We start from the raw sequence: 26,624 nt of genomic DNA on the forward strand, positions 1-26,624 counted from the left end.
GTCACAGGCACAGCACTCTTACCTTGGGGCCTGCAATAAGGGTCCTATACACTGTGCCTTAAATCCACATTTCTGTTTGAACCTAGCCTTAAGTCTGATCTTAAGCATCTGAAGGGCTAGATACAAAATCATCTGAAAATTAACAACAGAAGTCACATTAGGTCACAATAAAAAGGACAAAAAAGAAATCATTTATTATGAACAAATAACACCTATTATAATGCCACATAACATTATAACCCCTGTTATATATGTTCATAAAAACTCCCTGTTTCCCACTCTGATCACGTGAAGAACATGGTCTTTAGTAAAAGAAATATCTAAAATGTGTCTGGATCATGTAACCAGCCTTCTGTGCCAGGGCCTCAGAGAACAGAAACCAGTGTAACTTCTATAGATCTATAATCTCTTATAGGGGTTAAGTATATGGCTTGATGGTTTTACCCCAAAATAACAGATATTCTATATAAATAAATTTACACTATTGAAAACATAGCAGACTGTGATTTTGTTTATTTAATCTGAATCAATTTAACAAACTGACCCCAAAAAAAGTATTTCAAATACCATGACTTGTAAATGTTGGTTGTTGAGGTTTTTTAAAGAAACAATAAGACAGATGGTGTGTTAGATTAACCTGAGCTAGGAAAATAGAGACACAGCCAAAATTATAGACAAAGACTAATATCTGTGCAAGGAAACATGCTGAAAACAAACTAAGTTTGACCTCTGGTAATGCTAACAGCTGGGCTATACTATACACGAGTGCAACCTCAGACCTGTTCTCTTTAAATTGCTTTTTAAGGGTCCATTTTGTTGGACTCTCCCTGATAAATTAAGTCTTGGGCGAGCTTGCTGCTATTTTCTTTTTTTTCTCTAAGGAAAACCTTCAGACCAATCAACTGAGAAAAGAAATGAAAGTTCATCCTGTGGCCTTTTGCTGTATATATTTTCATAAGAAAGAAATTTATGCTAGGCCCAAAATGCTGAAGTAGTGAATTAGCACATCTCCTGTAGATTCCTGTCTTGCAGTAAAATTTTCTCAGCCAACAATTTCAAAATAATTTTTTCTATTAATAGTACAATTTTGCATATATTTTGTGTCCATGTTACAGGTGTTTTCCAATATTGCAGCCTATTCTCAACCACTGGCTGCTACCTGGGGCTGCAGTTCCCTGCCCCTTTTATGTGCCATGTTGTGAAGTGAGATAAGGAATTACTTTTGTCTTTGGTGTTTTAATTTGGGTTTGTTTTGTTGTTTGTTACTTTTTTTGCTGGAGTTAGTGTTTATTTCAGCATATCAGTGTGACTGAGGGGTGTGATAAATTACAAGCAGAGATGAGCAGACAAAAGTCTCTTAAAATGGTCATTTCTGCAGCTAAAAATGTATGTGCTGTTGCACTTTTGTAGACCTTGGAGCAACATGCTATCAAAATATCAGTGAGAAATAGTTTTGATGAGATTAATTAATTAAAAAAGGGTATCAGGATTTTATCTAACAGTGGAGATTTGGTGAGGATGGACTGCAGTGCTAAGGCAGGAGCACTCAGATGAGATGCTCTCAGATTGTGTCTCCCATCCAAAACTCAATGTAAGACCCAGGTACTTGCATGCAGATTGAAAACAGTAACTGAAATCTGATTGAGAAGTCCTGGTCTAAGAGTGAGTAGCTTGTCTCTAGACATGAACCGAGATTTTGCTCAAATCTAGTACAATGTACCTCCGTAAAAGTTTATTCTTTAAAAAAAATGGTGTGTATTTAGAACAATACATTAGCCTTACATCATGTTTAAATCAATATGACAGCTCAAATGTGATGTAGCATACATAAGCTTTCATACAACTCTCACACCTCATGATTTTTCTTGAGACTGCAGCACTTTTAATCTTGACCTAAAACAGTTTAAGGACATGGCAATCTAAAAAATTCTCTTACTGTGATGCAACACTGTCATGCAATATGAATGTCTTACTGAAAATAAATATTAGAAAGTATTAGTACCAAAGGGGGATAAAGAAATGTGCCACTCTATTTCTTTTAAAAAATAATCAAGGCAGTATTCAAGACAGCTCCCATAGTATGGAACATCTGTGAGGCAGGGACCTCCATCCTAGACTATTGTATATGAACTAGAAAAAAGTTACTTTTAATTGTATAGCTTAATATTTTTACAACAACTTTCATCTTCTGCCAGAAGACTTTTAAAACTGGTATAAAAGACATGTAAGATTGGATGCTCTTGGCATCAATATTTAGGACTCCTGGATTATGTTTCTGCAGCTGGGCAGCCAGGGACAAATAATTTCTCTGATCAGGGCTTTTATGACCCCAATAAAATTGATTAATAATAACACTCCAGTTCTTTGCAAAATGATAAATATACATTGACAAAACATGAAGTCTAATATCTAGTGTATTATTTATTTAATTTCTGCCTCTATGTGCCTGTGAGGTTTTAAAACCTGCGGGTGCTCTCAGGCACCCACACTGTCAGGTTATTTGTCTTCAAAAAGCCAAGCAAGTTAATAGTTACTATAAAGTTGTTTATTGCAGAAGCACATCAGCCTCAAAGGCAAAAACAAAGCAAAGCAATGGCAAAAACACATGGCATAAAAGCAAGTGGCAAAAGCAAGTGGCAAAAGCAATGGCAAAATGCAGGTGGCAAAATGCAATGGCATAAAGCCATGGCATAGAGCCCCAGCTCTCCCTGATGCATGTTCTTTTATAGAAACTTCCCAGCTAGCTAAGACACAAACTCGGACCACTACTCCTTAACCTATTAGAATTCTGGTTTCTTAGCACACCAGGCTATGTATAGACTATGTTCATGGCCTATCTTGTTCTAACTGAAAAATGTAAGCAATATTCTTAACTATAAATTATGTCTGAAGCCAGGTTCTTGGAGCCTCGAAGGAAACACTAGTTTGTTTTTCAAGGTTCACTAGAGCATGTACTACTTCTCAGGCATCTAAGACCTTTTACTCACTAAAAGCACTTAAAACTTATTCCATTTACTTACTTACTTACTCACTCCATCTATTCACTTACTCATTCCATCCAAAGGCTTTAATTCAATCCCTGCACTCTGATCTGTCTCTGAAGGACTCAGAGAGACTCCTGACTTACTGACTCCAACATGTGCCCTTGGTATATAAGCACCCTTAAAGAACTGAGCTTGAAAAGAATCAAAAGGTGTCAGAGAAGTTTAAAGGATTTCTGAGACAGGCAAAACTTTTTTTTTTCTTGAGCACAGTTTTTTAATGCTGTCTAAATTACTTCAGTGAGCAAAAATTTAGGTTTAACCCAAAGATAAAATCTCTAATGTTGCAGGTTTCTCAATCCCTATGGGTTGAAGCTTCTTTTATACTGAAAGATTTTCTTTAAGGAAAGAGTTTATTGTCATTACTCAGAGGTAAGATGATTCATGATCATGAACTCCACTTTGCAGAGGAATTTTGCCTGTATGCAGTAACTGGGTAGTTGCTCATTGTATGTTTTCTAGTCTTGTTTAATACCCTCATTCAAATTTTGATCAAGATCTATTTTGTTAATCAGTCACAGCCATGTTTTATCAATTTATTTTTTAAGGATTCACTCTCAACCATACATATAATTATTCCCTCACAGTGACCCATCAAGAGATTATGGTCATTGCCTCTTTAAAGTATTAAAAAAAAAAAAAAAAAAAAGCAAAATGCTTAACGAAAGAAAATGCAAATTTTAATCTGCTTGGTGAAGATAGGAAGAAAACAGTCTTGATGCTCATCTGAGAGTCATAAGAGTAGTTTGGAGACTCTCCCACTGCTGTGTAGTTCTGTGTAAGCCGTAAAAAGTAATTTACAGCTTGCACAGAACTATAGCGTAACTGCCAGGAAGGATCCTGAATTATCGAACTTAGTAAACCTTAGATGTGACAGCACTGAGACAACACCCCATATCCTGCATTTAGGCAGAGATCCCAAAGAACTTCTGTGTGTCTGTGTACCTGACCATACTCCAGCACATATCAGATTGTCATTGAGAATAAGAAAAGTCTGTACTAATTACCATTTTCACAATTTATATTTAGTCACCTTGTATGCTCAAAAGGTAGCACATGGATCCACTTTCAAACTCTCTCAGTGGGGTGATAAAACTCCCTGATATTAGATTACATTTGTGGAACTAATACACCTATTATTAAAAAATAAAATTAAAAAAGCTTGTTAGCTCATTTGTAAGAGTTTGTGGTTTTTTAGAGAAAGGTAAGGTCTGCATCATCCTGTTCAAGCTTAGCAAATGCACTGTCTTGCAGTCAACAATTTTACTACTCAGTTTAAAAGGAGTTCCGTTAAAATGCTTTAAATGTCATTCTGCTTTCTATCTCATTTCCTTTATTTTTCAACTTCAAACTTTTTAAACCATCTGTTATCTGAATTTGTGGGATTAATTGCCTACCTTACACGTCTGTACAAGTTTTCTGATACAGACTGCTTAATCAAGACTGCTTAATCACTTCTTTCACAGCAGTTCTTAACATTTTTGTATTGTCTGTGGTGAACGGGCTGATATTTTATTTCATTTACCTATACCATATCAGTATCTAAACAAATGATAGAGTGTTATAAACAACTATATTTTCTAAGCATAGGCTTGGATATAAAACGCTACACCTTACACGATTCCTATCTTAGCAGGAAATTTGGGGACAGGTGTCTCAAATGTATTTACCCAATCATGATTTTGCAGAGGCACAAAAGGTACCTGCTATTTTATTAATAGCTTTTTCTGCAGTCAGATATCTTTTTTAATGCTGACATTGTACCAGAACAGAACTGAATGCTTTACTAGGCTTTTAAAATATTATTCATCTCCTCCTACCTATAGAACCTTCACTGTTGATCCCTGCTCTGAGAAATGAGTCAGATATAATTTAATTTAATAAGAACGATCCCTTGAGCCTCTCATTCCCTAGAAACTCCCACTTCATTCCATTTTTCATATTCAAATCATAGAAATATTTAAAAATTATGCTCTTTTTAAAAAATTTTATATGTGATCCACAGGTCTTTCATATCTTCATATTCCAAAAGTGTGTCTTATACATAATGCTGAGAATCATATTATTTTCATTCCTTTCAGCAGATGCATTAACTGATTTTATTAGTTATAGTACACTATGACAGCATATATTAAATCAGCAGATGTGGCTAGACTTTTAACTCTCCATTTATCCTCTGAGAACCAAATTCTGAAAGCTGATTAATTTTTCAAGACTCCTGAAATATCTCATTTGATTGAGAGTATATGTATCCATCTGAATATATGGAAAATCAGTTACCCTAAGATTAGTGTGCTTATCTGATACATTTTTCCCCTATTGGGTTTTTTAATTTCACTGTGGGTGTTATTTCAACTACTTATTTAAACACACTGAAGATGGGGATAAATACAGAGAAAGTATTGTGAAAGTCTGTTTCTACACTTATGCAGGTCAAATGTAACTGAAGCTCATTAGTGACCCTGATTCCACCACAAAAATCATGACAACTTTATAAAATATACATTTAACATATGTTATGACATTCATGTCTAGAAAAGGGGATTTGATCAGTTAATATGAACACTACCAGGGTAGTTCCATTAATCAGATTTTGTTTCTTCTATGGATATGAATGTAAACAGTTGAGCAAGTGTGAGTTTGGGAAATGTGTTTATTATGTTATCCTTTTAACCTCATGAACTGTTTAGTGTATTTAATGTAGAATTACATCAATCACTCTTTCCAGACAAGACTCTGTATAGATACTTTGCATTCCTGAGAAATCACATAAATAAAGTAAGAGGAAATAATCAATAAGTAAGTCAAGGAAATCTACATAAAAGGATTTTTGCTAATTTTTATTTTCCCCTGTGGTGGTAAATCACTGCTGTCCTATAGCAGGGTCAGGTAGATTGCTCAGGGGAATGAACAGTGGCTCAAGAGCACTGGGAAAGTGGGATGGGGGCTAGAGGGCAATTGCAGCTCCAGAGAGGACAGTGCTGAGCTGGATGTGCCAGGCAATGCATCTGCCCAATGGCCCAGCCCCACAAGCAGGAGTAAACTAAGAACCTCCCATCATCACAGTCATGGACCTTGCCAGGAGATAGGACTTTAACTTTTCAGATTTCCCCAGGCAAGAATGAGTTTTCACCACATCTTCTTCTTCTGGTTATGGTCTTTAACTTACTAGGTAGCAAAATCTTCTGTCAAGCAGGGAAGCACATTCTGCATTAAACTTACCTTAGAAGAGGCAGTAAATGTATTTAAGAAGAGTCAGAATAGGTGAGAGGGTTTGCTGGATTCTGGGGCTTGGCAGAACTTGACAGATCTATCAGATCTATCCCTTCATCTGTGTTCTTTGAGAATGGACAAAGATTACAGTCAGAGGAAAAGGACTGAATGGAGAGCTCTCTTGATATACTCTGTGATACAAGAGAGATCACATCTGGGCCTTGCCCATCTCAGCTGGAATGTTCTCACCTATGGCTTTTATACAGAAAACAAATTTGCATGTAATCTCAAAGCATTTCCTGGTTCTTCTATAAATTACTTAACTTAATAAGATTTTTTTGAACCTTAATTGTTTTCAATGCAAACAGTTCAACAGTGAGCACAGTGTATATGTACAATCAAAATTTATCTGGCTGTGGTTTCCCCCAAAGCAAAGACAAGATGCCAGGTCACTGCTGCCATCACTGACCCCTCCTGGGTTTACCCCCGTGCAAGTGGTGGCTCAGTGGAAACTAAAGCAGCATCAAGACATTTTTTATTTCCCAGTCAGAGGCCACAAGTGTCACCCCCACAGAATCAGGATGACTACTAGACTCATCATCAGTTTTTTTGGTGACACAATATCCTGATACATGTTCAGGAATTGGTGGCTTTTTCCAATCTATGGAAGACATGACCTGTTGTAATGCTGCTGAGTGACTCTTCATCCTCACTGAAATCACAGGTGACAGGGTTGCACTAATATTCCACATTCAGTAATTTACTTTAGTTTATAAATTAACCTCTTTATGTAGGAATGTAAGCTATTTTAGGATAAATTGAGACTAAGAGAATGCTCTAAATCTGTTTCTCTTTAGAGCCAGCACACAATGAACTAGAGTGAACAAGCTCATGATCTTCATCTTTCACCTGGCAGATGCTTTTCTTGCTGTGTGAAAAGTGATTCATTAAACTGGTCACAAAGGGCAAATCTCAGAGTAATTTTACTTAAAATCTTTGTTCTGTAGGTTATTATACACAAAATAGGAACAGGCAAAATTGTTTTATTTTATCACCTTACTCATACAGCATACTTTGGCAAATGAGATGCTTATCTCAGTATGGAGAGCATTTTTGTCTGTTTAGTCAAGCTGGAAAGGAGATGGATGAAGACATGAAAAAGGAAAAAGAAGAAAAAGTCAAAAGGGGAAGTGTGAAATAGGTCAGAATTTTAATGAATGAATGTATATATAGTGCATATAATGCATAAAAATTGTGGATATCTGATACCTTCCAGCAAAGGATTATATGCACTTCATTTAGGAAATCTCTTAAATCAGCCAATATTTACAATGTTTCCAAGACAGATAAGACTGTCAGAACTGACATCCAGGCTGAAGCAAAGTCCAGAGCCTTTTACCAGATGATTTTCAGTAACTTATTTCTCAGGCAAAAATTGCATAACGTGAGAAAAACATAGGCTAATTTTTCAGAATGGAGACCCTGCCTGCTTTCAGCATTGTAGGAAATCTTGAGCTAGGCAGTTCATCGAGGCATGATACACTCATATACATCTACATCAGAGGATGAATCTTTACCAGATTAATTTGTCAGAGCTCATTTTTAAACTCGTATGCTCTTGTGGTCAGAATCTTACAGAAATGCATCCTAAGGGTTAATTATGTGCATTTGGAAAATGTACTTTTTTCAAAACTTCTACATTATAAATCTGAGGAATGATAACTTCTCTCTATGACTACTGCCCAGTACAGATAATGACTTTACAAACCCCTGTAATCTCTACAGTCTACTGCTTTCATAGTGAACTTTCATCTCTGGATTCCAATGCTTTCAACAGCCTTTCATGGCTTGTGCAAATCTCTGGTTTAGAAACCTTATTTTGTTTAATGAATTTGCACTAATTCAATTCCTGACACATTGTCTTAATTAAATGGAAGCGTCTTCCATGAATCACAGTATTTGTTTACAGGAGTGAAAAAATAGTCTCATATGTGTGGAGAAGTTCCTCTGTATGCACAAATTTTATTCAGAAAATAGAGTGTGGCTGCACTAACTTGATTAGTACTGATAGTTATGTAACTGGTATGGGTGGTAAGGAAACATCATACATCAACACAATCAGGTCAATATGCATTTATTTATGTCTTATTCCACAAAAACTGTGAGATAACTTGAGAATGCCCTAAGTGCAGAGTCTTCTGTATTAAGTGCTTATGATCATTATTCATTCCACGCCAAGCTGCTGTGTTTTACCAGATGCTCAATTAAGCCCGTAAGAACCACTAGATGGCATTTGTTAGCTGCAAATGAACTAAATCCAACTAGCTCTGAAGGAGGACTGGAGGGAAAGGATTTATCTACTGGGAACAGTCATTATGGATGGTTTTAGGTGAACAATACCGTGATTTAGACAGGGGAAAAAAGTTAGAGTTAGGGCTAAAATTAAATCCAGAACATCAGAGACACAAAAGAGAAAAGTCTTGTGGAAGTCATAAGCACAGCTAGTACAAAATCAAAATTCTTGACAAGGAAAAAAATACATTTGAGCCTGACTGACAGACAAGCAAAAAACTTCCAAGCGGTTCTCACAGGTAAGAGTTACTTCAGTTTCCGGTTACAGAAGTTGCATTCCTGCTTGTCCAAACAGCTCAAAGCCCTGCCCTGACCTCCTGTAGCCCTGTATTTCACCTGGATCCCAAGCCACTCTCTGGGATCTTGGTCCCAGTCTCCCCCAGCAGATCAATGTCTCTGCATCTGCCATCCAGAGCTCCCCCCCGAGCCATCTGAACGCCACCAGCCCCTGACCATTGCAGCCATGCCCATCTCTGGACACTTGTCCTGCTCACCTGGACCCCACCTGCCACCCTGCCACCCATGGCTTTGTCATCTCCTTGTCCCCACAGCCCTGCCCATTGCTTTCAGGCTCTGTCCAACCCCAGTTCTCCTCTCCAGATCCTGCCCTGCCCCACATGCAGGATGATATCCCAGCCTGGCTCTAGTCAGTTGAGTTGTTCCATGCCAGCAGGGTGCTTGAAACAAAATAACAGGAAAGGTTACAAAATACATGCTTTTCCTACTTAAAAAAAAAAAAAAAAAATCTAGAAGAAAACATCTGAGGTTATTTGTAACAAACCTCAGATGGAACTTGAAAAAATGGCTTAAAAGCCTCCTTTTGGGGTTTACAGAAGCGGGGGATTGTCCCTTTTCGTGCTTGTGCAGCCCAGTGCCTCCCCACCCTGCAGTCCAGGCTGTTGGGGTGCAGTACAGGGGACGGTCAGACTTGGACACATGACGTAAAGCACTGGAGGGCATTTCCAAGTCTCTGTTTTGTTTTGTTTTCAGCCAAAGGGTTTTCAGCTGTCAGGTGTTCTCTTTTTCCAACAAAAATAAGAGATTAAATTGTCTGCAGAAGGCAGGCACCTTCCAAAAAATCTCCTTCTAAAGAAAACCCAATATCCTGTTGGAAAACAGCTTCATGAAAAACAACCAACAAGAACTTTGTGTGGTTTTGTCCCAAAGCCAGCTGCTTCCCTTAAAACTTAACCCACTTTTAGAGAGCCACTTGCTGCTTCAGTGTAAGAGAAGGGAAAAAACAGAAATCATGTTCCAGTGGTCGCTGAAAGGAAAGTGTCAAAAGCGAACATCTAACGATGGATCAAGCTCCCTCTGTTTAATTTAGGAGACACACTTGTGTCAACCAGACAGTTTGCATTGCTGTTTTCCTACTCTGGGCATTTTGTGAAGAATTTTGCAGAACCAAAATTGTATTTATATATCAACAGCTTATAATACTAATACCAATATATTACTCAAGTTGGAAATAGCACCCACAGCCTGTTGCAAATCATTCCAGTGTGTTAAAATTATGTCTGTGTTATCATCTGTAAAAAGAGCTTATATTTGATTTATATTGATAGATTATTTTCGAGCTGAAGTGGTCCAGAGAAGAATATCTTTGGTTATGGATTATGAATGTTATGTATTCTTTGAAGATCAACATGTTTGATAGTCCAATAAATCTATTGCATTAGTTTTACTGTCATAGACATAACTGCATACCTGTCATTAAACTTAAAAAAACCAATAATATAACAACTGAGCTATTCATAGATTAGGAAATGGGATATTAATTTCAGTTACCAAATATTGTGCTATTATTGTATTTTACTTAGAGCTGAAGTGAATAAAATATTTAATTTCAAAGCCAATCCTGCTAATGTTTCCAAATTGATTTTGTGTAATTCTTTCTACAAAATTTACCAAACCAAAGTTCATGATGGGTTAAAATTCCCCATAAAGAGTTGCTGATGAAATATTTGCTTAAAAATAACCTCAGAAAAGTTAAGCTTAACTGATTCTCAATCATGAGGCTATACATATAGATAAAAAAAAGAATACAAAATAGAAGGAAACCATCTCTGTCCCATATTTGCAAATAGGGAAAAAAAAAAAAAAAAAAAAAAAAGGAAAAAAGAAAAAGAAAAAAAAGAAGGTGGCAGGAGGCAATTGAATCAAACTCTGGGTCAAAATGCAAATAATTTTTACGGACTTCTTTGATTTCTCAGACAGTTCTTAGAAAGAACAATAAAGTAGTTTAACGATCAAAATATTTTGAAGATACTTACTAGAGCTAAAGGCACAGATTTGGTCTAGTGGCTCTGCTATTTTTACATCTGTTCTATGAATTTTCAAGTGTCTGAAGTTTAATACTCTTGTCACCTTCACAGAGGAACCAAACACCATTCACGAACCACATCGAATGTTCCCAGAGTCCAGCAGATCCCTCCTGCAGCTTCTTGAGAGAAAAAAAAAAAAAAAAAAAAAAAAAAAAAAAAAAAAAAAAAAAAAAAAAAGCCAAACTGAATTCATTCCTGGTTCGCTGGTGGCATCTGGCGGCCACCCTGCAAACCAGCAGCGTGTGCCAAGTAGAATTTGCACGCCAGGTTCAGGGCAGGTGATGGGAGCCCTGCTCTCCTGCCCTTCTCCACTGCCCAGAATCCCTCCTCTCTCTGGTTTACCAGGTCATTTCTTGTTTTTCCTGCCTCTTTTTGCTGTTCCCTCCTACTCTTCGCTCTCAGCGGTCGAAGCAGGTGATTGTCACTTTCTATTTTGTGGCCTCATCTCGAGTCCTGCGCGCAGTTTTGGGCACCACAATATAAAGAAGATATAAAGTTCTTAGAAAGTTTCCAAAGGATGTCCACAAAGATGGTGAAGAGCCTTGAGGGGAAGCTCTATGAGGAGTGGCTGAGGTCACTTGGTCAGCTCAGCCTGGAGGAGACCAAGAGGAAACTTCACTGTGGTTTGCAACTTCCTCGTGAGTGGAAGAGGAGGGACAGGTGCTGATCTCTTCTCTCTGGTGACCAGCAACAGAACCTGAGAAAATGGCCTGAAGCTGTGAGAGGGTCGATCTTGGAAGAGATTCTTCTCCCTGTGGGTGTTTGGGCACTGGAAGAGGCTCCCCAGGGAACTGGTCACAACACCAAGCCTGACAGAGTTCAAGTGCACATTTCAAGAAGTGTCTGGACAGTGCTCTCAGGGACATCGTGTGGTTCTTGGGACTGTCCTGGGCAGGAAGTGGACTCAATGATTCTTGTGGATCTCTTCCAACTCAGGATATTTTATGACAGCATGCTGATTACCCACCTCTCTCTGGTAAAGCCCAGATCCTGACTGGGCTGTAGAGCAAGGTGGTGGTCCCTGGGAGTAGCTCACTGGAACCCCTGCCCTCCCATCAGTGAGGTGAGGCTGCTCGGAGGTACCTGGGCACACCCCAGAGCTGAGCGACCCTTCTGTGGGTTCAGAGCTGCATCCAGGGCTGATGCCAGAACACTTAAACCATTGGACTAGGACTCTGAAGAGAACGGTTTAGATTTGGGCTCCAGGAGAGGCGAGAGACATTTAAAATATGGTCTAGATTTAATTCCTGACATCTGCACTATTTATTCTTCTTTCCCATAACTACTCCTACTGCTTGACTACTCTTTGTTGACTCCTGGGAATGAGTAAGTTCAGAACATGATTAAGACATAATAAGGATGGCTGAAAGCTAGCACATGCCTGTGACATCTGCTCTGACTGGAGGAGGTGGAGACACCGAGGGCAAAAGTTAACTTACTCCTTCACTCCATTCTTGGGAGAGCCAAGAATAAATAATAGTTCATTCTCATTCATGGGAATGCAAAATACAAGGAAATGTAGAGCAAGCCAGAGACTAGAGAAGCCAGCTATGCTCATAAACTGTATGTGTGGAACATTTCCATAGGAAAAGATTGTTCCATGTACTGATAGCAATCGCCAATGGTTCACTTAAAGATTAGCTTAAAATAAACAGATCATGTCTTGAGTTTCTGAATTTCAGCAACTATCTGGAAAAGCTAGTAAAAAAAACCAAAACAGCTCTGTAAAAAGTTGATGTATTAATGTTGTATTTTACTTACAATGCATTCATGATAATTACTGAAGGCTGTAAGAAAAATAAATAACTCACAATAAATTACTTAACAGCTATTTCTAATTTGGAGGGATTTTTTCCCACAAACACAAGTAACTCCCATAGTGGACACTCCCCACTATTTTCCCCATGCAAATTGCATTTGGTGGACAATAAAGGATCAGGCTTTTATAACTATATAAGATTTCTATCCCATCCATCAGGGACCACCAGTACCATTAACATGTAAATCCTCTTCCCATACTCAGTCAAGTTATTAACTAAAAAATTGTCTCTCCACAAGGTATCCAAATGCATCCTAAACAAGATTTAACATATTTTGAACCTTTATGGCTACAATGCTTCATTAAAAGTGGAGGTATGAATTAGTTTTATCACACGTATTATTATTTGACAAGTCTGTGAAGCCCTAGAAGCTCTGAAGTTTGGTTTTATTGTAAACAAGACAAGAAGACAAAGCCTTAGGATTTTTCATAAAATGCAATATTTCAAAATATTTCATTTTATAATTATAACCAAAATAATGATGTCTAAAGGAATCACTTTATTGCATTTGTAATATTTAGAGAAATCCAAAAAGGACATTATTTTGACAGTTAGTAGTTTTTCCAGTGCTGCTTCCCTCTTAAGGTTAGAAGATACTAAACTTACTATACAAATTTTTAGCAATTTTTACTATTGAGCACCCCTGTTTTGGACACTCCTTCTCCAGCATTTTTTTTTTTTTAATATCACTTGCTAATAAAACTAGAATCATAGAATCATGGAATTATAGAATGTTTGGGGTTGGAAGGGGCCTCAAAAGTTCATCTGATTCCAACCCCCTGTCATGGGCAGGGACACCTTCCACTAGACCAGGTTGCTCAGAGCCCCATCCAACCTGGCCTTGAACACTTCCAGGGATGGGGCATCCTCAGCTCCTCTGGGCTACCTGTTCCAGTGCCTCACCATTCTCTGATCAAAGAATTTCTTCCTGACATCTAATCTAAATCTCTCATCTCTTAGTTTAAAACCCTCCCCGCCTTGTCCTATTTAAATCGGCCCGCGTAAAAAGTTGCTCAGTGATGCAAATTTGAAACATTTGAAAGCAAATGAGAAGCAGCCTTGTCTTTTGTCTATCTTTTTCCCTCTGTACTCCCTCACTGCACACATCGGATAGGAAGAGCCTGGTCTGAATCCCTTCAGACCCATTCAGGAGGAAAGATGAGGAGCTCCTGCAGCTCTTTCACCAGCAAACCTGAACAGCATCCAACCTTGCAATATTCCTGCAAAGAGGGGCTGTGCTGCTATTTTATTCTCAGGCAACTGAGGCCCGGCTGATCTGCCATCCCCAAGCAGAGACAACACCCGAGTGTCCCAAGCTAACGCCCCAAGCGCTGACGTACAAAGGGACTGGAACAAATAAATCCCCTGCTGGTGCTAAAGCGTTCCAGGCTGAAGCGCCTGCTTTTCCAGAGCAAGGGGAATGCTGACACAGATCACACACATGTGTTGGTGGATGGTGTCTGGGGTTAATATGCCCCTGGAATTTTGACATCATTATATGCATATTTAGTCATTTTAGCATTTCCTTATGAAGGAAGACCATGGTACCTGGTACCAGTGTTTGCACTACATGACATCAACTTTCATTAGAAAATGAAACTTTTTTAAAATGTATTTTTACATCAGGATCCTTTCTAATGCATTTCTCTCCTTGTCATGACTTGAAAAGAATTTTCCATTTTTGCAGGTCTTAGTCATTCAATTTGTTCCTCTCTGGCTGCTGTTGCCTTTATTTCTGAACCAGGAAAAACCGAACTTTAACATAATTTTCAAAGAAAAATGCAAAAACATATGCATGTTCCAGTTTCATTTAGACCTGTCGGAACCCTGGTCACTGAGCATGCTTAATATGTTTACCAGTAAAAATGTTCATTATCATAACATTGATACAAATTTTAACACATGAATAATTTTCGTGAAGTTAATGTGCCTGCTGATGAAAAGATGAATGAGATTTTCTTCTACTTTCTCAGAAGTAGAATCTTAATATTTACACTTTCTGAAATCTAATTCCTCTTAACTAACCCCTAATTGTAAAATTTGAAATACATTATAAAGTAAAGTCAAGAATCATTTTATCTGGGGGAAAAACCACACCAGGGTATACAGGTTTATCAAAACCAGAACTGTTACTTTAATAATGCAAGAAAGTACAGATGAGTAGCCCAGTAAACTGATATTTAAACCAACAGTGTTATTTACCTGGTAATGTAAAAAATACATGTAATGCAAAAAAAAAAAAAAAAAATAAAATATAGGGGTTTTCTTTTAATAAGTGGCATATCAATTTTAAAAATGAAGGAACGTTTGCATAAGCATGTTATAGAAGCAGCCATCTTACCTTAGTTCGTGCAGCAGTTCCCATGATGTGATCATGAAAAGTCCCTTGATGTTTTTGTAAGACTTGGTTTGCTAAGCCAAGTGTCCTGGACAAATGCCACTACATCTGGGGCTATAATGAGAATACTTTTTCTGCTGGTGCTCAAGTGATTCCCAGAATGAATTTTCATTTGTTTGCTCATGATCACTGCATGTTCAGTTAATCCAAACATTAAGCTGTAGAGCTTCAGCTCAACTAGAGTCAATGTCTTAGAAATCACCTCAAAGATATAATGGTCAAAATTCACTAAATTTTTGTTCTAGAACATGTATTCTCCCTCAGTGTTTCAGGACAGAATGCCAAGTGGTTTATAGGGTTAAAACATGCAGAATAACCATAATTGAAAATAATAATTGTAAACTAGTTAAATAAACAAATTGCAGTGAAATGAACATTTCACTGAAGCATTTGAGAACAGGAAAAGGAAAAAAAAGCTGGGTGGATTTACTTTTCTTATTAAGTTGCTTGGCTGAGCTAATAGAAATATTGCACCTGCTTAAAATCTGAATTTTACTTGAATTAAATAAGCAATCTTCCATTTATTCTAAATTTTCATGCAGTATATCAGTCCCTATGGCATTTGGAATTATGCTTACCTGAATATTTCCTATTATGAAAATAATTTTTTTAGTCTTATGACAATTTTTTTTTAAGTATAACCCTTTTCCCCCATATTTTCAAAGGAAAAGGTTGATATTTAAAATAATAAACTCCACAAATTTTCATAATCCAGATGACTTTTCAGCCACTTAACCTTCATAGAATTGTTATTATCATTGCAATATTCTGTTCTGCTTTGTGAAAGTCACCCAACAGGAGTCAAGGTAGGATTCTGACTTTCTATTTTGTTTGTGAGTCATAAGTGAAAAAAACTGGCCAAAAAAAAATTATATGTCAGGTGAAAGAGAATAGCTATCCGTATTTGCTTATTTTCTCATACACCAAAGATAGAAAAAAAAATTAACTATCTTACAAAGAGCACTGTTACTCTTCTTTTTTTCGTGTTTTCTTTGGATTTTGAAAATATAAAGCGTGCAAATTAAATAATATATACTAACAAAAATTCTTTTTTTTTCTCTTCCTCACTAACTGCCCCACTTTGCCAGTTCAAACAGGAAATGAAGAAATACTGAAAGCAGAAATATGGCCACCTAATTTTCAATGCTTATTTCTTTCTCGAAAGTCTACACATGTATCTGACTTTCTAAAATATTTTTGTCCCTTAAGGTAACCTAACCAGTCTGATTTCATCAGACATCTTCGAGTGTGCTAATAGATTCCCATAGCAATTGCAAAAGAAAGAGTTTATTTTCCAAGTTCAGTGTGCAGATCTTTCAATACCACTCCAGTCATTATATTCTAGGATACATATTCTTACAGCAAATATCTAAAAAAAAAAAAAAATTCAGTGAACTATATTTACAAGAGTAACAAGATATAGAACTGATGTGGCATACTCCATTTACTAATGAAAATATGAGTTAAAAGAATTGTTAAATTCTGCATGAAAGCTTTTGAATGAATGCTCTTTCTCAGCAAGTTTTCTAAAAATTGTCCTGGAAAACATCCAGTCCATAGAATATTAAATATGGGAAGTGTCAATACCAGGGCTACACTTCCCCATATGTCTTTTTTCTAATATAGAGCAGAACTTTTAATTTCAAAAGATGATGTGGTTTCGCTTGCAGCCACTACATTGGTTTATTTAATCCAAAAAGATTTTTACTTTTTGGCTTGCTTCACTAAAATCTATTCCCTCAGCTCTCCAGACTGACCTTCATAAACAGCCTTATCTCTGTAACAGGCCAACCCACAGGCTTGGATACATTTACTGGAAATCTGTGCAGCTTTGGATGTGACGTGAACTTTGCTTTCTAGGCTGATGTTAATGGCAATATAAAAAGAGCTGAATTCTGAATTTCAGCTGGTGAAATTAGGGTCCTTTACAGCAATGTTGATTTAATCTCTAAAGATCTCATGCTGTGCAAGTAAATTGTTAATGAGCCTTAAAATGTCAAGAATTATATAATTTTAGGTGAAGTTTAAAGAGAGGAAAGAAAAAACTTGCTCCTGGAGGAGAGATTTCTTAAACATTCATGGTTAAATCTTAATATTTTGGGTTTCAGAAATATTTTTACTGTTCAGAAAAATCTCAGATGGGCATTGAAAAGTATAAGCATGCAGTCTGCAAGTGATGATGATAACACAAATCTGCTTAATCTTAAATACTTAAAAGCTCTATTTTCATCTCTTTCCAGAAGATGGTAGCATACTCTTAAAGACTTTTGCAGAATTTAACCAGTCTTCTATAGTGGGAGTACTAAAACTAAGACTAAATAGAGTAATTAAGAAGAAAATAGTCCAAAAAGTTGCACTTATAAAGTTTCAGCTGCAAGGAGAGTCACTTTGGTCTGTGTTTTCATGATCAAATTTGGATCTTGTATTTGCTAACATCAAAATATTATTGAATAAATGGGTTACAGAAATATTGCATAAAATGGAGCAGAGTATATTTTTTATTCTGAAGATTATTTTGCTGTATCTGAGAAAAGAACAAATTTATATAAATATGTAATACCTTGTCATGCAGAAAGCAAGCACAAGAGGACAGGTTTCAGAACCAATCACAGTAATGTTAATGCTTTTCTGAAAAGGACTTGTAGGAGCAGAGAAAACATAAAAAATGCTATTTAAAACAAACAAGATATAAAATCAATTAATACTGCTATTTCAAATATGCATTATGAGTATGGAAGTATGTCTGTGACCAAATACTGTCAGTGTCCACAGCTGTAATATTTCTGAAAAGGAAGTATTTGTTTTATTTACTAAATTTAAGTTCTGAAAAACCCTCGTTATATTTACTGTTACTGACTGTAAATTGTAGAGTGTTGCTTGCCCTTATTCACAGATAGGTTTTCAGACTTGTGAAATCAAACCAAATCAAGACAATCCAAACTGAACTAAGAACAAACGAAACCAAACACATACACAAGGCCCCTGAATAGTTCCCCATACTAATTACTCTTTGGGTATCACTATGTTTGATTTAGTTATCCATTGTCTGAATTAAGTAAGTGAAATTTAATTAAATTCTACCAACTAAAAAAACATCCAGTCCAACAGAGAATTTGAGATTTTTCTTCTTTTTTTGGTACTTTTCACCTGTAGTTAACCACTCACAGTTACACTGTGTAGGCAATAAATCAAAATCAAAGAGTTCTGTTTTGTATTTTTAGTTGTATGGAGGGTTTAATACCTTTCTGGCTTAAAACAAGATCCAAATTATGTTAAGTATTTCTTTCTCTGAAGGCATTCACTTTAATTAAGTAATGGCCACATGAATTATCTCTTTCTAAAAAACTTGCATCTTTCAATTAAGGGATTTCTTCAGCCACTGAAATAATTTTCCTCTATTTTATTAGTTTTTGTTCATGCTTTATAAGCCTTTAAAAAACTCTGAACATTCAAATATGGAAACTGTATTCCTGGAAAGCATACAGAAAGAAAATACTTCTCTCATCACTCCTATTGATTGTTTCCATGTAAATAAAGTCCAGAATAGGACTTTTTTTTTATGAAACAGTCATCTGTGCTGCAGAATTTATGCTTTCTTCTGTGATATCCCCTGGAAGACATCGGGATACAATGATGAGTAATGTCAGACACCTTCAATCTTTCCAGGTGTGGAACTTTGTATTTTCAGCTTACAAAGCATTTTGAGGAATGGGTGTTGCCAGGAAAGCTGCATCTCTGGATAGAGCTATTCCATCTTCTGCTTCCTGCCACAGTGACAACTTCGTGTCACCTGTGTGCTGTTATTAATTAGGTATCACTTCAGATAATTCATGAGAGTGCTGAATTCTTGGTCAACAGTCTGTCATTCTGAAAGCTCGTTAGGAACCCCTGCTTCTGTAGGTGGCAGCACACGGACAGCTTCTCTCTGGGCTCTGACAAATCCTTCTGGAACCCTTTCCTGCTCTCTCCTGTGATCGTTCTGCAAATGTTTTGACAACAATGCCATAAATCCACAATAAGGAGTTGCAAGGGTTATTGCCTTGATAAATTGTAATGCCCAAAATGAAGAGAAAACTCTTCAGCCCTGGAAAAGTGTCCATAAAATACTGATCTGCAAATCTTTGGCTATTATCTCAGTTTCCCATACTAACAAGCCTTAGATCTAAAGTAAAAAAAAAATTAGAGCTAAGCTTTTGCAAAAAAAATTAGTCTTCCAGTCAGTCTAATCAAATTTTACAATACTGCTAAACTTTCAACATTTTTCTTTGTTTGTCACAGATTTAAACAGACTTTAAATTAAAATACCTGAATTTTAATTCGAATTTGTTTTGGAGGTATTGTAACTGCCTTCCCACCATCTGTTGGGGCATCTACCGTGAGTAGTTGCATTGAATCCACACAAAATCCTTGCCACAAAATACAGGCGAAAGGGGATCTTTCTTCTTTAGGAAAACCACAAAAATGAGCTATCCATCTCACTAACCAAAGCTGCTTCATTGCAACAAACTGGAAATACAGTGATGTTTGTTTAGGGTGACCCTGTGCGTCATGGTTTGATTGTCTGCATTTTTTCCAGATGTGACTTAACTTTTACATTCTTTCTAATGCAGAGTCCTCCAACTAAACGCCTCTGGATGTAGCAAAATATATGTGAAAATTAACCCCAGCCACTAATAGATCTTCTACAGACCTGGTGGTGTCAATTAATGGTTTAATCCTGTGTTTTTAAAATGTTAACTCCTTGTAAATGCGGTTTATCTGGAAAGTACCACATTTGTCTAATAATTGTGTCATCTTACTTTCCAAATACAGGACAGAAATATTTATACAAGATAAGTGCAACACTGAAGATCATTGTCATCTCTATTCAGTAACAAATCATTACTGTTGCTAAACTTTAAAAATTATTGCTTTCCTTCATCATACTTGTACTTTCCTTGTCATACTTCTTTCTATTTCTCTTATTTTCTCCTATTTAGTTTATTTTTAACTCTTTCTTTCTCTATACTCAATTTTCTTTCTTTCTTGTATCCTTCTCATTCTTTTCCACTCTCTTTTCCATTTTCTCTTTCATTTCTCTTTCCTTCCTTCTCTCACTCTCGTCTCACTCTTTCTTCCTGCTTTCTCTCTTTACTTTCTGGTTTATAAATTTCACACTACTCTATTTCCTTCCGAGCTCTTTTACACATTCTCAATCTATTTCTAACCACTATATTTACTCTTCCAGTAAATCAAATGTATTTTTCTCTTTTTTTCTTTCTAGTTTGTAAACAATGGCTTTTCAGCCATGTGAGAAAGCCTTCTTTACTTTTTATATAATAACTTTTTTTTCAATCCATTTTGTCTTTCTTTGTCTTCAGAATAAACCTACTGATTACACATGGTCAGATAGGGTTTCTTACACTGACCATAACAAGACAATGATACCAAGTCCCTTGTCAGACATAGCCTTACAAAGTTTAATAACTTCTTTTTATATAATGAGGTCTAAAATATTGTTTTCTCATGCTGGGTGCATTATTTTTTATATTATAAAATTATTATCGACTTTTTTTCAACTCATCACTGGTGTGTTTTAGGTGTTTTTTCTCTGTAACAGATTATCTCTGCCAACATTATTAGATTCTGTTAATTAGGACCAACTCATCTACACACATTGGAGAAAGTGCCCATCATATTTGACCCTTTTGTATTTATTTTGGGTTTTTTGGTGATCCACTGCATTACAATAAGAATTATTAGTTCTGAGTCTTTGATTCTATAAGCTTTCTTTTTCTTTTTTTTCTTTCTTTCCATGATTTATCTGTTACCTTCTTCAGTCTCTGGTTCTCTCAGAGCCACTGCTGACAATCTTTTCAGGAAGGTTTCTGGCTATTTCAATTTTCTGTTGCAGGAAATGTTCCCTAATGTTTCTACCTGGGTAACACAAATCTCGTGCATGCTGCAGTGTCTGTCCCATGGAATTAGGACCCAGCTCCGTGCTGCTGGGCTGAGCAGACAGCTCTGACATGCAGAGCAGCAGGTACAAGACAAAGGCTGTAGCACTGAAGCAGCCATAGACAAGTTCAGAGAGAGTTTTAGTAACCTTTTGTCAGAAATAAGTACTCAAATAATGGGGTAGTGGGGAACGAAAGACTGAATTAACAATGTCTTTAAACACTGGGGATATCTGTAACTGTAGGGATATGCGTGAGAGACGTTTGTTTCAATATTGTGTCACTGAACAATGAAATTAAAGGATTTAGACAGTTACCATCTGTTGTGTCTGGTCTGCAAGTGTCCTGACACTCTGAGTTCCTTATGGCAGTGGCTTCTTAATTTGATTTACTGGCTTAGTGTGTTAATTACTTATCTGGCCATCTCACTCCAGGTTGTATTGTTTTTAGAATCTGGACAGGTCATAAAAAAGTGAAAGTCATTTTTGGAATAGTGTGTCTCGAGAAAAGACCCAGAAATAGATACCACATAGAAAGAATAAACTTGGTTATTTCATAAGGGATTGGGCTAGATCCAGTTCCCCTGAGGTACTGTGAGTTCTCTCCATATCACTTCATTTTTCTCACTGGATGATTGTAAAGGCATTTCAGTGTTTCTTGTGAAAAGTACTTCATTGCACAAAGAAAAATATTATTTACTTGAAAGAAATAAATGTAAACCTGTGATTCATGTACCCACACTTACTAAGCATTGCTGTGCTTACAGTTCCCAAAATATTCACCAAGTGTTCAACAAACTTTTTAGGCACTTACAAGTCTCCTAGTTCAGGGCTGCCTTAGGCAGAATTCTTAAGGGACAAGCTCCAGCTAAGAAATTTCTTAAAAGTTCCCAGAGTGATCAGGTACAAGAGTCAGAGAGAAAAAAAGTAGGGTTTCCTAATTTTTTCCTAATTTACTAAGATATTAATGCTCCTTCAAAATCTCTCCATAAACTTGTCTACCATGACCACCATCCTGTAGTTAATAATAGGCTTGATGATGTGGTGAATCCCAAACACCAGACTATCCAGGCAGTTTACTAATCTTCTTGTTTATTAGATTATTTGAAAAAAACAAAACAAAAAAACAACAAAAACAAAGCCCAAAACACACAAATACAAGTTGAGCAACTGGTACTCTTGGTTATTCAAGTTAGACAAGAAAAAATACACTTTAATTCTTTCAAAAAAACAAGTATGGAAACTCAGGTCTGGACATGGAGGTGTACCTGAAATACCTGCATTAGCTGTGACAAGGCACAGGAAAATATATAACTCTGCATTAGCATTTGCTGTCATAGAGATTGGTTGGTCCTGGTAAGATGCACAGGTTTGAATCAGGCAGGCTTTACTTTGTTGTACACTGGCAAACTCATAGCTCCAGTACCACTGCTTTGCAGTTACCAAAGAGTAAAAGAAAGATGCAGGTGATCCATCTATAAATCTAAAATAAGGAAAATGTCACAAAAGCAATAAAAATCCAGGACATACAAGAGCCAGGTAAAATAACCACAGTGGACTACCTCTATTTCTGTAACATGCACAGACACAGCAGGCAGATACACTCTTGTGGGATAAGCAATCTGTTCAGAGTGTTTCATTAAAATGCTTTACTGCCTGCAAAGGAATCTATCATTATCTCTTGATTCTTAAGTAGAAAGGCAGCTGATGAGAAGATTCAAAAGCAATTTCAAATCTATTTATAATAGGACAGTAGTATTCTATGACATAGTAGTGTAAGTAACAGCATGAAGGTGAGTGTGATGCCAAGCAGAAGGTGGAGAGAAATACATAAAGTAGAACATAGCCATCCATACAGAAATTTGGCAAGGATACTGATGTCAAGTTTCAAATTCTTACAAAAATGGGTATATCATCATTAAAGTAAAAACTGTTCCTGGTTTCTATCCTATCCAAGGCAGAAAACTTTCTAAGATAACATATCCTTCCTTTTACTGGCTTAGTTTCAAGTTAGAGAAGTATAATTTTTAAATTGTCTTTCAGCACAGAAAGCAATCCAGAGAGCTTGCTCCAGATTGTTCTCACTTAATTTTAGGCAAAACACTTAGCCTCTAAAATAGAAATATAGTTGTCACAGAATTTTTACATACTATTGTGTTGTAGAATAAAAATCCACATAGAAAAAAATTCAGATTACAGAAATATAATACTGTATTATTTTGAAAGTTTTCTTCTCCCTAAGTGTCACTCTTAAGTCTGTAATTCAGTGAAGCAGATATATCCTTTCAAAACAACTTTATTTTTATTTTACAAAATCGTAGTCAAACTATTGTGAGGTCACAGTCAAACCACGACCTTATGTCAGCAAGGTGCTCTCTTGATATTAAATTCAAATTAAGATATTTCAATTTCTGATTTCTTTACAGATGTTTAACAGAATGGACTTGCTCTTACAAAAAAAAAAAAGTTTCTAATCTGTATTGAATAATTTTCCTTCACCCACTGACCACTATGTAAAAAGTCTGATGACACCTTGAAGGGAAATCAGGCACTGATTGTACCACTCAGTGCAGCCACAGGCACGTTGCTAAGAGCAGAATGGCAGGGTTTGGAATAAAATACACAAGTACCATTATTCTTGCTGGGTATCTTTATTCTCAGCTCACTCAAAAGTCACTTCAATCAGTGGCTGTAAGTGTAATAATATCATTATTTGATCAAAATGCATCCTGCTGGAAAGCCTAAGCACTTGCCAAAGAAAAAGTATGAACCAATTATTTGTGTTGTCTGGAAATAAAGAGGTTGCAGCGTAAGGACCAAAAAACCCGGAAGAATAAATGCCAAGTATTTTTATTTTTATTGTGCTGTTCTTAGTTTCTAAGCTGATGGGATTTACTGCACACAAAGTATCTTAATATTTTTAGTTTCCAGAGTATTAGAGACCTATCTTATTAATAAAAAACTGTCAATATTATTTCTCACAATAAAATAAGTGAAGTGAATAAGTAAATATTTATCCAAACAATTCAAAGGAAGAAAATGGCTCTGACTTGTGTAACATATGTTATTTTATATGCCAGACTACAAACAGAAAGTTTGTACGTCCTAAGGAACAAAAAAATAATTACTGTTATATGTACCTCCACTTTTCCAACAGCCAGTAAATCCCTTGCACAAACATATATCTATATAACTTCAAAACTTGCATGAACACACGCCAAAATATTTTCAATCTACTATCATTTAACATCAAAAATTAATAATATCTGTTATTACTATTTATATTTAGAATGATATGCATGCAGAGACCCATGACTAAGGTCAGATAACCTTTAATCAGCACTGACAAATTCCCACATGCAACTATTGATTAAAAATCCAAATTATTTCACAACAAAGGAGTCAATATGCATCTGTCTGATGTTGGGTTTCTGATATCAGAGACTGGTGAGCATTGTTCATTAATAAATATTGATAAACTGGGGTATATTTAAAAGTTTTTCACATAATAACACTTTGCTGCTGGTGTTCTCTGATGTATTACTGTTTCTCTTTTTCTTATGTGTTATAATCTGTTAATGGCAAACATCTGTAATTTATTAAACACTGTTTATTAGTCTATCTTATTTTATTTCTACTGTTGTGCTCAGAATCTTGTTTATGGGAAAAGAGGAAACATGCCTTGTATATAAAGCAGATAATTTATTGTTAGCATAATTGAAATCTCAAGAGTCTATTCAAGAATCCCTGTGAGCCCAGATAAATTTATTCTAGCAAGAGAAAATGAAAACTAAGAAATTAATGTTTCTATAATGAAAAAGTATGATAAAAATAATAATAAATAGTAGTAGTAGTAGTAGTAGTAGTAGTAGTAGTAGTAGTAGTAATAACAGTAGTTTAAATTGTTCTATAGACACTTCTTTGTTTCTATCCCTTTTCTTGGTGGTGCACTCACCTACCATTTCTCCTCTGAATCCCAGGTTGGTGGCTGAATCTTGTGCTGTAGTGATGCCATGATCAATTGTCCAGAGTTTTCACTGGCAGGAAGATGAAATGTGTGTCAATCATTTATTCTTTGTCACTCTGTGGTTCACTTGGGCAGTTTGCTACACCTCTTCCCATTCTGCATTGCTCTGTAACTCCACGTTACATCTGAATTTACAGAATGTGGTGAATTCAGCAGATGTTGCATAATTATTTTATTCTCTTTGTTACCTCTAAGAGAAACTTTGGCCAGCTGCAGGTTGGCATTTCTTCTGCTGACCATGAGTGAGTTGTTTGCAGCCATCCCTGGCACCCTTCCCAGCCCTGAACTCCTCTGCTCTGCCTCCTGCCTCTCCTCCTCTCAAGGTCTCTGATATTGTGCCAGCATTGAATGTCTCTACGTGACATCATTGTGTTAATGCTGAAAATATCTCATTCTGCACAAAAGAATTACTTGTCAGTACAACCTCTATAACTATGATTGCACCATTGTCATGATTTAACCCCAGAAAGCGAAGGTGAACCAAACCAGCCACAGCCGCCTGATCAGAAGAAAATTTCTATTTCAGCTAAACCAAGAAAAAACAAATTTGTAGGTTGGGCAATGAAAGTTTACACAAGCAAATCCAACAAGCCTCAGCCCCCAAGCCTGGCCAGCTCAGTAAAAGAACCTGTGGCCTGCTACCAGAGATAATGAGTTACAGGAGTGCACAGTTAGGCTTGTAAAGGTTCAAAACGTTATCAGTAAAAAATACCAATATGGGCTTCCCTATATCTCACAGAGTAAATACAAAATAACTCTTCATAGTCCTGTTAAAAGACATATTCTGTCTACTGTTGAAGTTTCAGATCGAGTTAAAAAAATATCCATATGAACAGTTTTCTGATGCAAATTTTTGAGTGCATTCAGGCAAAAAAAAATTCCTTTGAGGTACAAAGCTTGACAGATAATTCAGGACATTTAGAAACTTTGTTTTTGTCTCATACCCTTAAGACAGCTAAAAAGTTTTTAGGAAAAGTTGTCAATCACTGACGTTAGTGCTGGACTAAGATTTAACAGTGCTTTTCCTTTTCAGGCATTGTGAAAAATGATCACTAGCTTCAAAGACACTAAAAACTAAAGTTTTCCTAATGATTTATGAGATTATTAATATTTTCTAACATAGTTCCATAATAGCTAGAATGTAGTGGGCAGGCATCTTCCAAAGTGTTTTGCAGAAACATGAAAATTTATGTTACATGAAAACAAAAATCGTGAATTCTCTTTTTTTCACACATTTTTCACTGCAATGCCCCCAAACATTCAATTTCAACAATATAAAGCTGAACTTACCCTCCAGTCAGTTAACTACCCTTTCTTTCTATGATGTTTTTTCTGTTGTCTAGGTCTGTATATAATTTTCCAGGGCTGTGAGCCAAATGACACTTGCAGAGGGTTCTGCTTTGCCATGACTCAGTGAATATATCTATAACCAGATAGAATAACAAACTAATTTATATATATATATACACATATATACATATATATATATGGCCTAATTTCTCAAATACACCTTA

At 36.3% G+C, this 26,624-nt stretch overlaps 1 long non-coding RNA gene across 1 annotated transcript in view; it reads right to left on the minus strand.

Annotated features, from left to right (window-relative positions):
- LOC148223742 (uncharacterized) overlaps positions 1-25,250 on the minus strand; it is a 36,475-nt gene extending 11,225 nt beyond the window's left edge. Inside the window, exon 1 of the long non-coding RNA XR_015804199.1 lies at positions 25,043-25,250. This is a non-coding gene — a long non-coding RNA (uncharacterized LOC148223742). The remainder of the gene's footprint in view (positions 1-25,042) is intronic.
- Positions 25,251-26,624: the final 1,374 nt, after the last annotated feature.

The sequence above is a fragment of the Sturnus vulgaris genome, chromosome 5, assembly GCF_052056855.1.
Source record: "Sturnus vulgaris isolate bStuVul1 chromosome 5, bStuVul1.hap1, whole genome shotgun sequence".
In the NCBI taxonomy this organism is placed as follows: Eukaryota; Metazoa; Chordata; class Aves; order Passeriformes; family Sturnidae; genus Sturnus; species Sturnus vulgaris.